The 12310-nt window shown below is 37.2% G+C and overlaps 2 long non-coding RNA genes across 2 annotated transcripts; one reads left to right on the top strand and one right to left on the bottom strand.

Moving 5' to 3' along the window:
• Positions 1-1427: 1427 nt before the first annotated feature.
• On the bottom strand, positions 1428-9545 carry LOC148695206 (uncharacterized). Its single transcript, XR_015965172.1, has 3 exons — positions 9317-9545; positions 6633-6716; positions 1428-1590 (listed from the first exon to the last, which is right to left on the bottom strand). It is a non-coding gene; the product is annotated as an uncharacterized LOC148695206 (long non-coding RNA).
• LOC148695207 (uncharacterized) lies at positions 7286-8701 on the top strand. Its single transcript, XR_015965171.1, has 4 exons — positions 7286-7593; positions 7673-7778; positions 7879-8115; positions 8198-8701. It is a non-coding gene; the product is annotated as an uncharacterized LOC148695207 (long non-coding RNA).
• Positions 9546-12310: the final 2765 nt, after the last annotated feature.

Consider the following 12310-nt stretch of genomic DNA (forward strand, 5'->3'; position numbering starts at 1 on the left):
ATAAATACTTAAACCCCAAATGCTCAAAGGCTCTCCATAAACACTTTAATGAAATCTGGCTTCTGTGACTCATCCAAAGTAGACCAAATACCCATCAGATCGGTATCTTTCACCAACTTCATTGAAATTCTTAGCACCTGATCGTATGGGAGACCCATGGCCTGAAGCTCAGAGGGTAGTCTAGCTTTCACTTCTCTGAAAGTAAAACTTTCACCTAATTTCTTCATTCCAGCAACAGCTTTATTCCAACCTTCACTGATAACAGATACAATATTTGCATCACCATCATTCCTACTCATTTTCCTCTTTCTAACAAGTTGAGATGCACTAGATGTAGCAACATAAGGAGATGGGGTAGGTGAAGGAGGCATCTCGGAAGTCTCACAAGTTTCACTTTCCAAACCTATAATTTTGATTACATTTGCTGCTGATTCAGCCAGACTACCCGTGGCTCGGTCTCTCCCAAACATCGTACATAGCCATGGATACAATGGGAATAACTTATTTGGTTTGCAAGATGCATTGGGATGTTTCTACAATAAGAACCCAAAGAAATCAAGGTTTAGACTTTCAAAGCAACTAATTGATAAAGAATAAGAAACAAAATTTACCTTTACCCACTCGTGTAGTGTTTCGTAACTATTCACAACAAAACATTTTTTCTCATCATCCCAACCAAATCCAGATGTATTCATCATGTCATATGCAGATGAATACTTTTCTTTCAGATACTTCAATTTATATTGTATATGCTTCGGCTCTATATCAATGTCAAGAATCTGTTCCCTCATCTTGGAGGCAACCATTACAAAAGTACTAGCCTTAAAACTGCCGGTCTCACACCTAACACCATCATCAACCATCTCCTTAAGGATGGTAAGTTGTACATCTTTCTCATGATCAATCCAATAACGTGAGGTGGCCATATAATCTATCAAAGAAGCCATGTATTACATAAGTAACACAAATAAACATATTAGAGAACTCCCAATTACATAAGTAACACAAATAAACATATATTACATAAGTAACATAAATAAGCATATCAAAGAAGCCATAACATCCAAATAACTCCCAATTACCACATTATAATAACAAACATCTCAATAGTCTTGATGTTACGAATTTTCAACCCAATTACAACAACTACATTGAGTCCACATCTCATTAAAAGACAATTACAACAACTACCATGTCAACCAATTTTCAAGCCCTCATTCCTCTCCACTCATCATATATTTCCCTTGCAAGATCATCCCTCCATTGAGTCCATATCTGGCTTGACTCAATGGTTTCAATGACACACCCCGACCCAGAATGTCCGCTAGGACCCCGAATCGAGCCGTGCTGGCTGACACCTGGAAGGTGATGAAGCCATGAGTGTAATAATGTAATAAATGTGAATAAATTAAAATGTAAAAGTGGTTAAGTACACGAGTGTGCGGTGAGCGGGTCTGGACCCATTTCACGCGTGATACAGAGTATAAGTATAGTACAGTAAGGTAAGATAATTATTATACCATCATAAAAAGACATTTGTACTGAAAAGTGCCACGAATCCTCATCGATACGGAACTCTGCTGTTAGAACCTAGAGGGGTACAAAAATAGAAAATGCGAGTGGGTGAAACAAAACTTTTCAAACCAATTTCAATTACCAAAGACAGTAGCCTCTCGTCGTAACACCTGTATAATTTCCCAGAAAATAGAATACATATCTATCTCAATCCTATACATGGCATAACAAAGTCCATATGAATATTATGCCATAGATCTCAATAAACATATATATCTTAACGACATTTTAGCCGGAGTCACCTCACGTGACTTGTACAGCTAAATCAATATCTCATCAATCAATGCTAACATATAAGTTAGAATCACCTATGATGGCCTATACGACTTATCCATATTTCATCACATATCTCATCAATCATTGCTAGCATATAAGTCGGAGTCACCTATAGTGACCTGTACGACTTATTCATATCTCCTCACATATCTCATCAATCATTGCTAACACATATAAGTCGGAGTCACCTATAGTGACTTGTACGACTTATCCATATCTCATCAATCATTGCTAGCACATATAAGTCAGAGTCACCTATAGTAACCTATATAACTTATCCATATCTCATCACATATCTCATCAACCATTGCAAACACATATAGCTCATCAATCAATTCCTGCACACGAGTCGGAACCACCTAAAGTGGTCTGTACGACAGGCTGAGTGTAAATAAATACGCTCAAGTGCTACGATCACGTGAAGGTTGTGCGAAGTATCGCAAGTCACCTATGAGTCGGAACCACCTAATGTGGTATATACAACAAGCTGGTACCTATCTTGGATCCAAGGTGAGCGTGTGGTGCGGGAGGTGAACGATCACATGAAAGCTAAGCCCTAGCCATGAGCGGGAGCACAAACACCGTGGTGCAGGTTTATGACCTTTAACATATCTCAATACAATCGTATTCACTACCATCATTATCATCAAAGTGTACTTACCTGAATCTTACCTGAGCGTCCGCAGCGTCATTTGGCACTTCAAAGCATTCATAATAATTAGATTCAGGTAATATACGTATGAATATGCCATGATACAATCTAAACCTAAACATTTCATAGTGCTTCCAAATATATATAATATAACATAGCGTGAAATGCTTAATATGTAACGCCCCACTTCTAAACTACTTAGTTTTGGGAATAATTATCGGTGATAAGCTCAACTAGACACTAGTTTAATTAACTATCATTACTTACGTTTCCTTACTTCAATTTCTCGATTCTTCATACATTGATTTATAACCAACATTTCACCACCAAAACATAAGGTTAAATCTCACATTTTTCACCAATCTCCCTCACATTGCTCAATTCCCCAACAAGGCTATTGTCCCAATTATTTAGTCTCATTTATTATATGGCTGCATCCAACGTCTCGTCCTATGTACCCTAAATAGGGATCAAGCCATTCGTAGTTTACATTGATTATTTGCATGCGACATGAATAAATCAATTTAGAAATGTTTGCGCAACTATCAATTATATATATATATATATATATATATATATGATAAGAAGGAAAAGATCCACTCACCTGGAGTCCACACTATGATTCACTAGCACGCACATCGAAGCGTCCCAAACGATTAGCGCCTATAACAATTATCGAATCACATCTCAGAACTCTTATCAATAGAATACATAATTCACATAAGGCACACCCTCAAGGATATTCTAAAATAGTTTGAGACTCATTGACCACAAGTCAACCGTCGATCAAAGATCGACGATAGGGTCCACAACCTGGTATAACTCGATCAGGAACATCCGCATGTCAAATTTCCAATCTGTAACTTCCAAAGATCCACATTATGTTTTTAGAATAACATACTAAAATTTCATTTCGATCCAACGATCAGATCTCCGCCAATTTCCAAAACTGATTAGTGGTTAACGTTTTATTTTATTAACTTACAAATCCAATTCAGAAAGATCCGTATGTCAGATTCCCAATTGGTAAGTTCCTAAATTCTTCAAATATTACGTACTACAATATAACAAAGGTTGGTGACGACCCAACGGTCGGATCGTCGATTCACATAAATACCTAATAACATATTGTAGAGAATTTAGGTTCCAAAGATCAACCTACGTCATTCAAATATCAAAACTGAATTCAAGACATTTAATATAGCCTAAAAATAGCATTGGCGGTCCACTGACCACACACTGCCGCCAGTGGCGGTCGGCCGCCCCGACTAACCGGAAAATTCAACTATTTCCACAAATTACCAAAATTTACAGGAATGAAGATCTCAAAGAGAGGAACAACTTTCATACCTGCCATGAAGTCCAAAAGTGGACGGAAGATAGTTAATTTTTCCCACAAAGCCAGTGGGTGCCTAAAGCTTCCCGACGTCGATTCGTCGTCTACGGTGGTCCAATGGGGTCAAGGTTGGCTGGGATTTTCTCCTGGGATGATGGGCTACAAAGCCCAAGTGGTGGCATCTGCCATTGCTTTACCGATTCGCCAGAAAATTGAAAAGGGTGGCCGGAGCACTGTTGATTTTCGTCGACTTTCGTGGCCTCCAACCGCCATATACCATGGTTAATCAACTTTTGTGGCCTCCAACCGCCATATACCATGGTTAATCAAGGTAGTTCTTGGGTTAGTTTTGTAGAGGGGAACGAGAGCTTCAAGTTGGAGGTGGTGGCGTCAAAAAACTCCACCGGAGTTGGCCGGAATCGGCCTTGGAAAATGGGTGGTCACACATGGTTGGGCACGGTTGCATGGGAAGCTTTCCCTTTTTTCTTTTTTTTTCTTTTCTGATTGGCTCTCACCCTCTCCCTCTAATTCCAATTGGTTCCTTGACCTTATACTTGATTGGTCCTTCTTATTTGTGCCTAAAATCTGATTGGGCACATTCCCACAAGGTGGGAATTCAAATAATTTATAATTAAACTTTAAGTAACCATTTTCAAACGTCTATAACTATACCGTTATAATCCGGACTCGCAAACGGCTTTCGCCTATACGTTCACACCAACAAGTATTACGAGGATATGTTAAAAGAATAAGTCATACGTCCTCTAGACGATGGTCAACGGAAGTCAAAATCTTTGCCTCTAGGGCATTTTCGTAAATTCACACTTTTAAAATAAAATAAAAACGTAAAATTTGGAACAGGTTGTCATAAATACTTATGGTAAATCTTCCCGTATAGGTAATTCATCAAATGCAAGCCTTGCATTTTCCTCCGGATCAACCGCCATATATATTCTGACAAAATTATGAAGTAAACTACATGCAGTGATTATTCGTCCCTGAATCTTGATTGGATAGTGGGAAGGACTTCATAAGATAGCCCAACGTCGTTTGAAGAGGCCAAAACATCTCTTAATGACATTCCTAGAACGTGAGTGTTTCATATTAAAATATTGTTCATGATTCCTAGGTGCACGTGAATAGTCTTCCCACTCTTGCAAATGGTATCTAGTGCCTATATACGGTGCTAGAAAACCCTCACCATTCGTATATCCGGAATCAACCAAATAGTATGTACCTATATTAATTGATAATAAATTTTAGTTGTTGGCCAACAAAGGTAAGGAAAAATACTAGGTACTTGTCTATCTTTCCAGTTTGGACCTTGAGGCCATTAGCTCTAGTAACAGCGTCACCAAGAACTCTTGAATCAATAACTGATCCCTTCCAATCGGATAACACATATACGAATTTGAGGTCGGGTGTGCATACGTCTAACACATTAGTTGCTATATGACCCTTCCTTGTTCTATATTTTGCTCTATCTACATCAGGCATAGTGACCCTTATGTATGTTCCATCTAGCACTCGTAAGCAACCGTAGACAAAAGAAAAACTTATATTAATTAGCAACTACAAATAATTATGTTATTAATGATTTTACTACGATGATTACCTTAAAGCATTTCCATCTTGATTCCGTGCAATCCTCTGGGATAGGGGTTGGTTTTGCAAACAACACATCTTGCAAACTGAGTAATGCATGCAATACTCTGTGGACATACCGACTAATAGTTTCACCAGACCTAATGAATCTAACTTGCATTGACCTATTTTTATTGTGGTGGGCTAATAAGTTAACAAAAATAGCTACTTGCTTCTCTATTGTAACATGATCATCATCTACCAATCCACCACGAGTTTGTAGTAAATCACACAAAATTGCAAATGCATTCCTATCCATTCGTAGCTCCAACAAACAGTTAGTATCACTCAATCGTTTGATACGATTTATTTCCTCTCTCCTAACATGAAGTTTAACAAGTGTCCTCTACTCTAAACTAGCTATCTCCCGTTGTCTCCTTTGTTGTTGTGTATACCTCAACAATTGTGCATTCATAGTAAAGACTTGTGCCATTATAATCCAAACGTTCAAAAGAACAAAGAATTAAGTCTCATATTCATCCATACCTTCACATGCAAAAAAAAAAAAAAACAACACATGAATGAGTGGACCATCAACATACGCTAAATTCATTTTAGATACTTGGACTTGGTAAATTAATGATACTTGGACTTGGTAAAATTAATGATAAGAGTTTTACTCCAAATTTATTTTGTTTTTTGGTTGAATTGAAATAGAAACTCAAGTGCAAATACTTTATTTTGGAATTGTGAACGAATCTTCTCTTTACATCAAACCCCAAACCAACCCCCAAAATTATTTCCACATGTGTATATTACATGGATATATACGTGGGATTCCATCTGATTCATGCAGCTGGGATTTCTATTCCATGGAATGTTAAAATGCCGAACCTAGATCAACAACAAAAATCTCTGTTTCCTATCTTAACATATATGGAGAAAACTTCTTGTGGACAGATAAAACTTGGTTTCAGTGGCACTAAAAATTCACCATGCATAAAAGTGAATATGAATTTTATAGCCATAAAGGGTATCTATAACAAATAAAAAGTACCCATCTATGGAAAGGAAGAAAATAGAAGGGAGGGAGGGAAAAATAGTTGAGGACAAATGAATGGTAAGCAACATATCCACAAGAGGATAATTTTCAAAGAGAACCTCATACCAAATAACCAACAAAACAAAATAACAGATGCAAAAGTTCACCTTGGTGCTGCTACCACTTTAGAGCCTGACCAATTAAAGTTGTCAATCTTGATGGTGGCACCACAGTAACTTCCGCAGCAAGTGCTGAGAAATTCAAAAGAAAATAGAACTCGTCAAAGACAACGGAAATTTCAAAAGAATAAAATTCAATAACAACAAAAATTTCAGAAAACTTATTTTACTGCAGAAAAACTATTATAAGTGGCTTACTATAGCTCTTGATTTCCCGGTCCTTGTGATTTCGTTTTGGTCCAATATTATGTATTTGGAAACTAGCACTACTACAAAAGGGCTTTATAGTGTCAGTAGTTGGTGTCGGTTTAATATAATATAGTGGCGGACAAGATAGTTGCGACACTAACTGAACATGACATCAGATTCATTGTCGCTTATAAATGTCATAAAATGTCTACGTCACTTTTAAACCGACGTAAACATGTAATGTCGCTTATAACCGACATATATTTTAATAACTTTTAAATACTGGCGTCGCTTTTAAGTGACATAAATTTTGGGTGTCGCTTTTAAGTGACATAAAGTATTGTTAAAGCCATCGTCGGTTCTGAGTGACATAGATTTTAGTTTCTTTTAATATTTTGAAACCCGATGTCGTTTTGTTATCTACCAAATTCATATATACTTAAGTTAAAAAAATTTTAAAAGGTGGGTCACTAAACTTTTGCAAAATTTCAAATATTTTGAAATTTGAAATTTTCACACCACTCCGGTAGACTCCTGCACAAAGTGGCTCATTCTTCACAACCACAACAGCAGCAGCAGCAATCGCCGTTTCAAATTCAACAGAGCCCAGACCATGCTCCTGCCCGTCACGACGGAGGTCGTCGATCCCGAGTTTCAGAATTTGCGCTGGGCCGCCTAGTTGAGGCAGATGACTGTCATTGGGAGCGCTGGTCTTCCACGAAGGGTGCCTCTAGTATAAGAATCCAATGGAAAGGAAAAGGTGTTGTTTCATCTAGAATTCAGTGGTTCAGAATGGTAGAACTAATTATTGTGGTCTTCATCCTTTTTTATTTTTGCAGATTGCCCCCTTTGATCCTACCATGAAGAAGAAAAAGAAGGTTGTTATTCAGGATGCTACTGATGATTCTGTGGAAAAGTTGGCTGAGAAAGCCGAAAGCTTGACAGGTGGTTCAATTGAACAACCATTTTTTATTTGTGCTGTATTATTTTACAAGTACATTTGTTGAGACTTGTATGTTTTGTCATTGCAATTTCTGAGGGGCAGGAGAGTACGTTTGCTGGCTTGAAAAAGAAGAAGAAGAAGCCAGTACGTTTGCCGGGGGAGTCATGGAAGAGACGGAAACGGCGTTGTCTCGTATTGAAGGCTAGGTCAAGGAGGAAAGTGTGGCGAAGGGCGGTTCGGAGAGTAAGCAAAGGAGCGAGCCCAATGGGAACACGATCCCAAAATTGTAGACCATCAAGTCATTGGATTAGAAGCGGCTTATGGCCGAAGATCCAAATTGTGAGTCATTTTGCTTTTCCCTCGTGCAATTTCTGTGTACAAATTCTTCAATTTTGATATTTATTTTGGCTTCTTCTCTCAGATGTATTTTTAGTGGACAAGTCGCCAGTGCAGTACTTCATGGAAGAGATGTCAATTGGCAATTCATTGAAAACGAATTCAGAGACAGATTTTGAAATATTTTTATTATTATTAACAAAGGTGGTGTCGGTTAAGACCGTCACTAGTTTGCATATTTTATTTATTTAATTGTTATCTAATGTCGCTTTAAACCGATGTAATGTTGAAGTATACGTCGCTTTAAACTGACATCAACATCAGTGTTGCTTTTAACTGACACTAATTAGTGGCGGATTAAGCGAACAAACCGACACTGAAGCCCTTTAGTGACACTAGCAATGGTGTCGTTATTCCAATTCAACATTACGTTGTTTTATGTTGGATTTTTGCCAAATTTCCGACAGAAATCGGATTTCTTGTCCATTTTTGGTCCGCTGGTGATAGCCTATATTGTAGTAGTGTAGGCATGTCCATGATTAAACCCATCTGATTTCACTAAATTCCGTTGAGTTTTGATTGATAAAAATCATGTCCAAAGTTGAGTCACAGAGCTGCCAAATAACAGCAAGTTCTGCATCTTCAGTTTTGGGTCCCCATTTTATATTTGGTATAAGTTTCAATCTAAAGCTCTGTTTCCTACAAATCTACAATGGATTTAGTGTACTCAACACATGTGAATCATTAGATTTTACAGTGCAACATAATATCCAAAACCAAGTTAAATTAGCTCTCACCCACCTCTTTCCAATCCCCAAACTTTAACCTTTGTTTGGTTCCCGAGAAAACGCAGCAAAGAGCAAAATGAAACCCATAATTTTGAATCCAAACCTTGATAAATTGGGTCATGTAAAAGCAACACAAAGACTCTGACTTCAACATGCACAACGGACATACTGCCTCAAATTTCAAAACCCAGAACCCAAAATAATAGCAACAACATTCAAATTTTCCCTTTTGCTTTCTTTCTCCAATTTTCTCGGGAACCAAACAAAAAGTTTTGATCCCAAATTGCTCACTACCACAAGCTCGCACAACAGATCTACTTGCAACTTAAACACTTACACAGAATCAACAAACAACTAAATAACTCAAAAAAATCAGTAATTTACTAAACTTGCATAACAGACAAAACAAAACTCACAGAAAATTTTCAGAAGCTGCAAAAACAGATCGAACCTAGAATGGAGATGCAGAGCTCAAGATGCTACACGGAAGAGGATGAGGAGGAAGGTTGCGAATGAGAGATGCAGAGCTGCTACGCGGAAAAGGATGAGGAGGAAGGTTGTGAATGGGAGGTGCAGAGCTGAAGAGGCTACACGGAAGAAGATGGCGATGAAGGTTATGAAGGGGAAATGCAGAGGTGAAGAGGTTCAGCGGTTGAGAAGAAGAGAGATAGTTTTAGGGTTTGTCGTATGATTTTGATGATGTAAATTTTGAAAAAGGCAAAGGGCATTTTTGTCTTAAAATGTTATAAATTTGTGTCCCACAGACGTGGAACAAGTCGCTCCAGGGGGGATGCGGAATGAAAAATCATCCAAAACTTGTCCCGTGGAACATCGCGTTCCACTCATTTTAGGTGCACCAAACGTGGGACAGAATGTCTCGTCCCACTATGTTCCGTCCCATCCCACGTACCAAACGTGACCCTGAGTGTTTTAGCTGTTCTTATTAAACATTAAGCCTTGATTTTTCATATCCACATGCAATAAAAATAGATAACACAAGGCTGATATCAAAGGAATTGGAGGGCATTTTTGTCATTTCACTGTTAATGAACAGTTGTATTTCTCACATGTTGAACAGTGCTTTTCTTATGAGTCTTAGTAGATAGTAATATTACATGTGTTTTTAGAAGTTACTGTTGGAGAGTAATCTAATAGTAGATAATATTTAACAAATAAAATGCATCATATGTGTGTGATATATATTAATAGGATAATGCTAGGGAGATTAAATTTTTAAAACAAATTTGCAAATCAAATTATATGTCACCAATAAAAAATAGAGAAATTGCAAAAATCAACTCATTTTCTTAATTCTAATACTGAAATAGAACAAACCGATAATGAACAAGCATTGTACGCACCATGCACAACAATATGATAGAAATATGATTTTTTTACAACTTAAAATGACCTAATTACCCTTCATATAAGTGAGTTAATTTCTCATTTTCTGATCTCCCTCTCTACTATTTATCTCTCCATGCACCTCCCACACGCTCTTCTTCCCAAACCTCTTTCTTCTCCCTTCGCATTAATTTCCTTCACCAAACACTAACCCTAACTTTAACCCTAACCCCCCTTTCACTCTCCTTGTATCTCTCTAATCTCATCAAAATCCTTTCCACCCTAAAAAGATTTCAATTCCACACCCTTACATGGATACGCAGCCAAACAACCTCTTTGGCCCGACACCGCTAACGACGCATACACCTTCCTCGAATTCAACACCCAGGGTGAGGACTTTGACTACCCGAAGTTCCGCGACCCAATTCACTCTCCTGTTGCCTGGCCCACCCCTTCAGATTCCTTATCGGAACCTGCAAACCGGGAGTGGCAGTGGAGGGGTCTGGTCGGACAGCCAGTCCAGTGCGTCCGCAGTTCCATGCGTGCCGGTACTGCAGCGTGTCGAACCCGGCTTTCAACGCCAAGACTTGTAACATATTATATTTCTTTGTGTGTTTACTAATAATTGGCACAAAATGATGTTTTTTTTTTTGATGAATTTTCAAGATACGTTCATTGTATGTACACGATATGCACATGATATGCTCACATATCAGAATTCAACCCAAACACCCTGAGCTCATAGCTCTCTCTTCTAAATCAGAAAAATGATGTCATCACTTGTGAGTTTGTACAATTTATATGTCGGTATTTTCGTCATTTCAGTTTTGTGCATGATGTACATAACTTGTGCATGACTGGTTTGTCTTATTTTAGTTCTAAGATTAAGAAAATGTGTCATTTTTGGCAATTTTTCATAAAGATAAGAACATAATCAATACTTAAATAATAATTCAATCATTAACAAATGGTTTTGTGTGTAGTGGTACAAGTTGTTCTTCACCATGAGTTTTTGGGGTTCCAACCGGAAAGAAGATATTTCTGAAGGTAATTTTATTTATATGAGGATGAAGTGATTGGTCGCAGAAAAATCTTGTCAGCCGGACCACCTTCGTCGAAAAATCTCGTCAGTAGGTCACCTTCATCGGAAAATATCGCCGCAAGGATCAGTTGCGTAAACATTTAACTCTTTTCCCATTCCAATACGAAGGATTCGTCATTGAAATAATAAATAGCAAATGGGTCAGCTTGAAAATAAATAAATTGCTAGTTGTAGAATATTACTCTCATCAGACTTAACCTCAACTAAAATAACAAGGGTTTGGATAATTTAGACCGCTCCAACTTATTGGCAGATCATCGTCGCAGGAAAATCTTGTAGACCGTTCGTCGCAAAAGGTAGTAGGATTAAATGGTAATTATGTAATTGTTCTGAATTGTAAATTTTTTTAATTAAATGATTTTGTTGACTTTTTATTTACTACCTAAACTAAAAATGTGGTATTTTTTCTTCACTTTTCTTTAAAAATAGTATTTAAATTACTAAAATGATTATAAAAAATTTATACGATAAACAAACACTATTCGGAAAGGTGATATAAGTGCATTCCTCTTTTAATCGGAAGATGCAATACACACACACACACACACACACACACATACATCCTTGGCAAAAACAAATACAACAATTAAAGAGTGGTGTAACCATCACTGTTCTAAAATTTTATGTCTAGCCTTGTCTAGGTTCTGTGTAGACGCTAGGCATCTGGTCACCGTCCTGATTAATTTTTAAGCATTTAAAATTAAGAAATGATGCCTAAACCTATATAGGCACCCCCTAGGTCACAATTCCCACTTAGATAGAAAATAGATAAATTTCATTTTGCATTTTATTTTTTCAATAAATTGTAAGAGACTTGTTAAATACTTGGATAAACAACCATTTTTTATTTGTTTCCCATGACTTCAATATGTTGTAATATTTCATAAACTATGTTATTCTATTTTACGATTTATGTATTTTAATACAATTATGTATTTTTTTTAGCATAGTAGACATTTGTTTA

The sequence above is a fragment of the Pyrus communis genome, chromosome 8 (assembly GCF_041283825.1).
Source record: "Pyrus communis isolate YQ-2024b chromosome 8, ASM4128382v1, whole genome shotgun sequence".
In the NCBI taxonomy this organism is placed as follows: Eukaryota; Viridiplantae; Streptophyta; class Magnoliopsida; order Rosales; family Rosaceae; genus Pyrus; species Pyrus communis.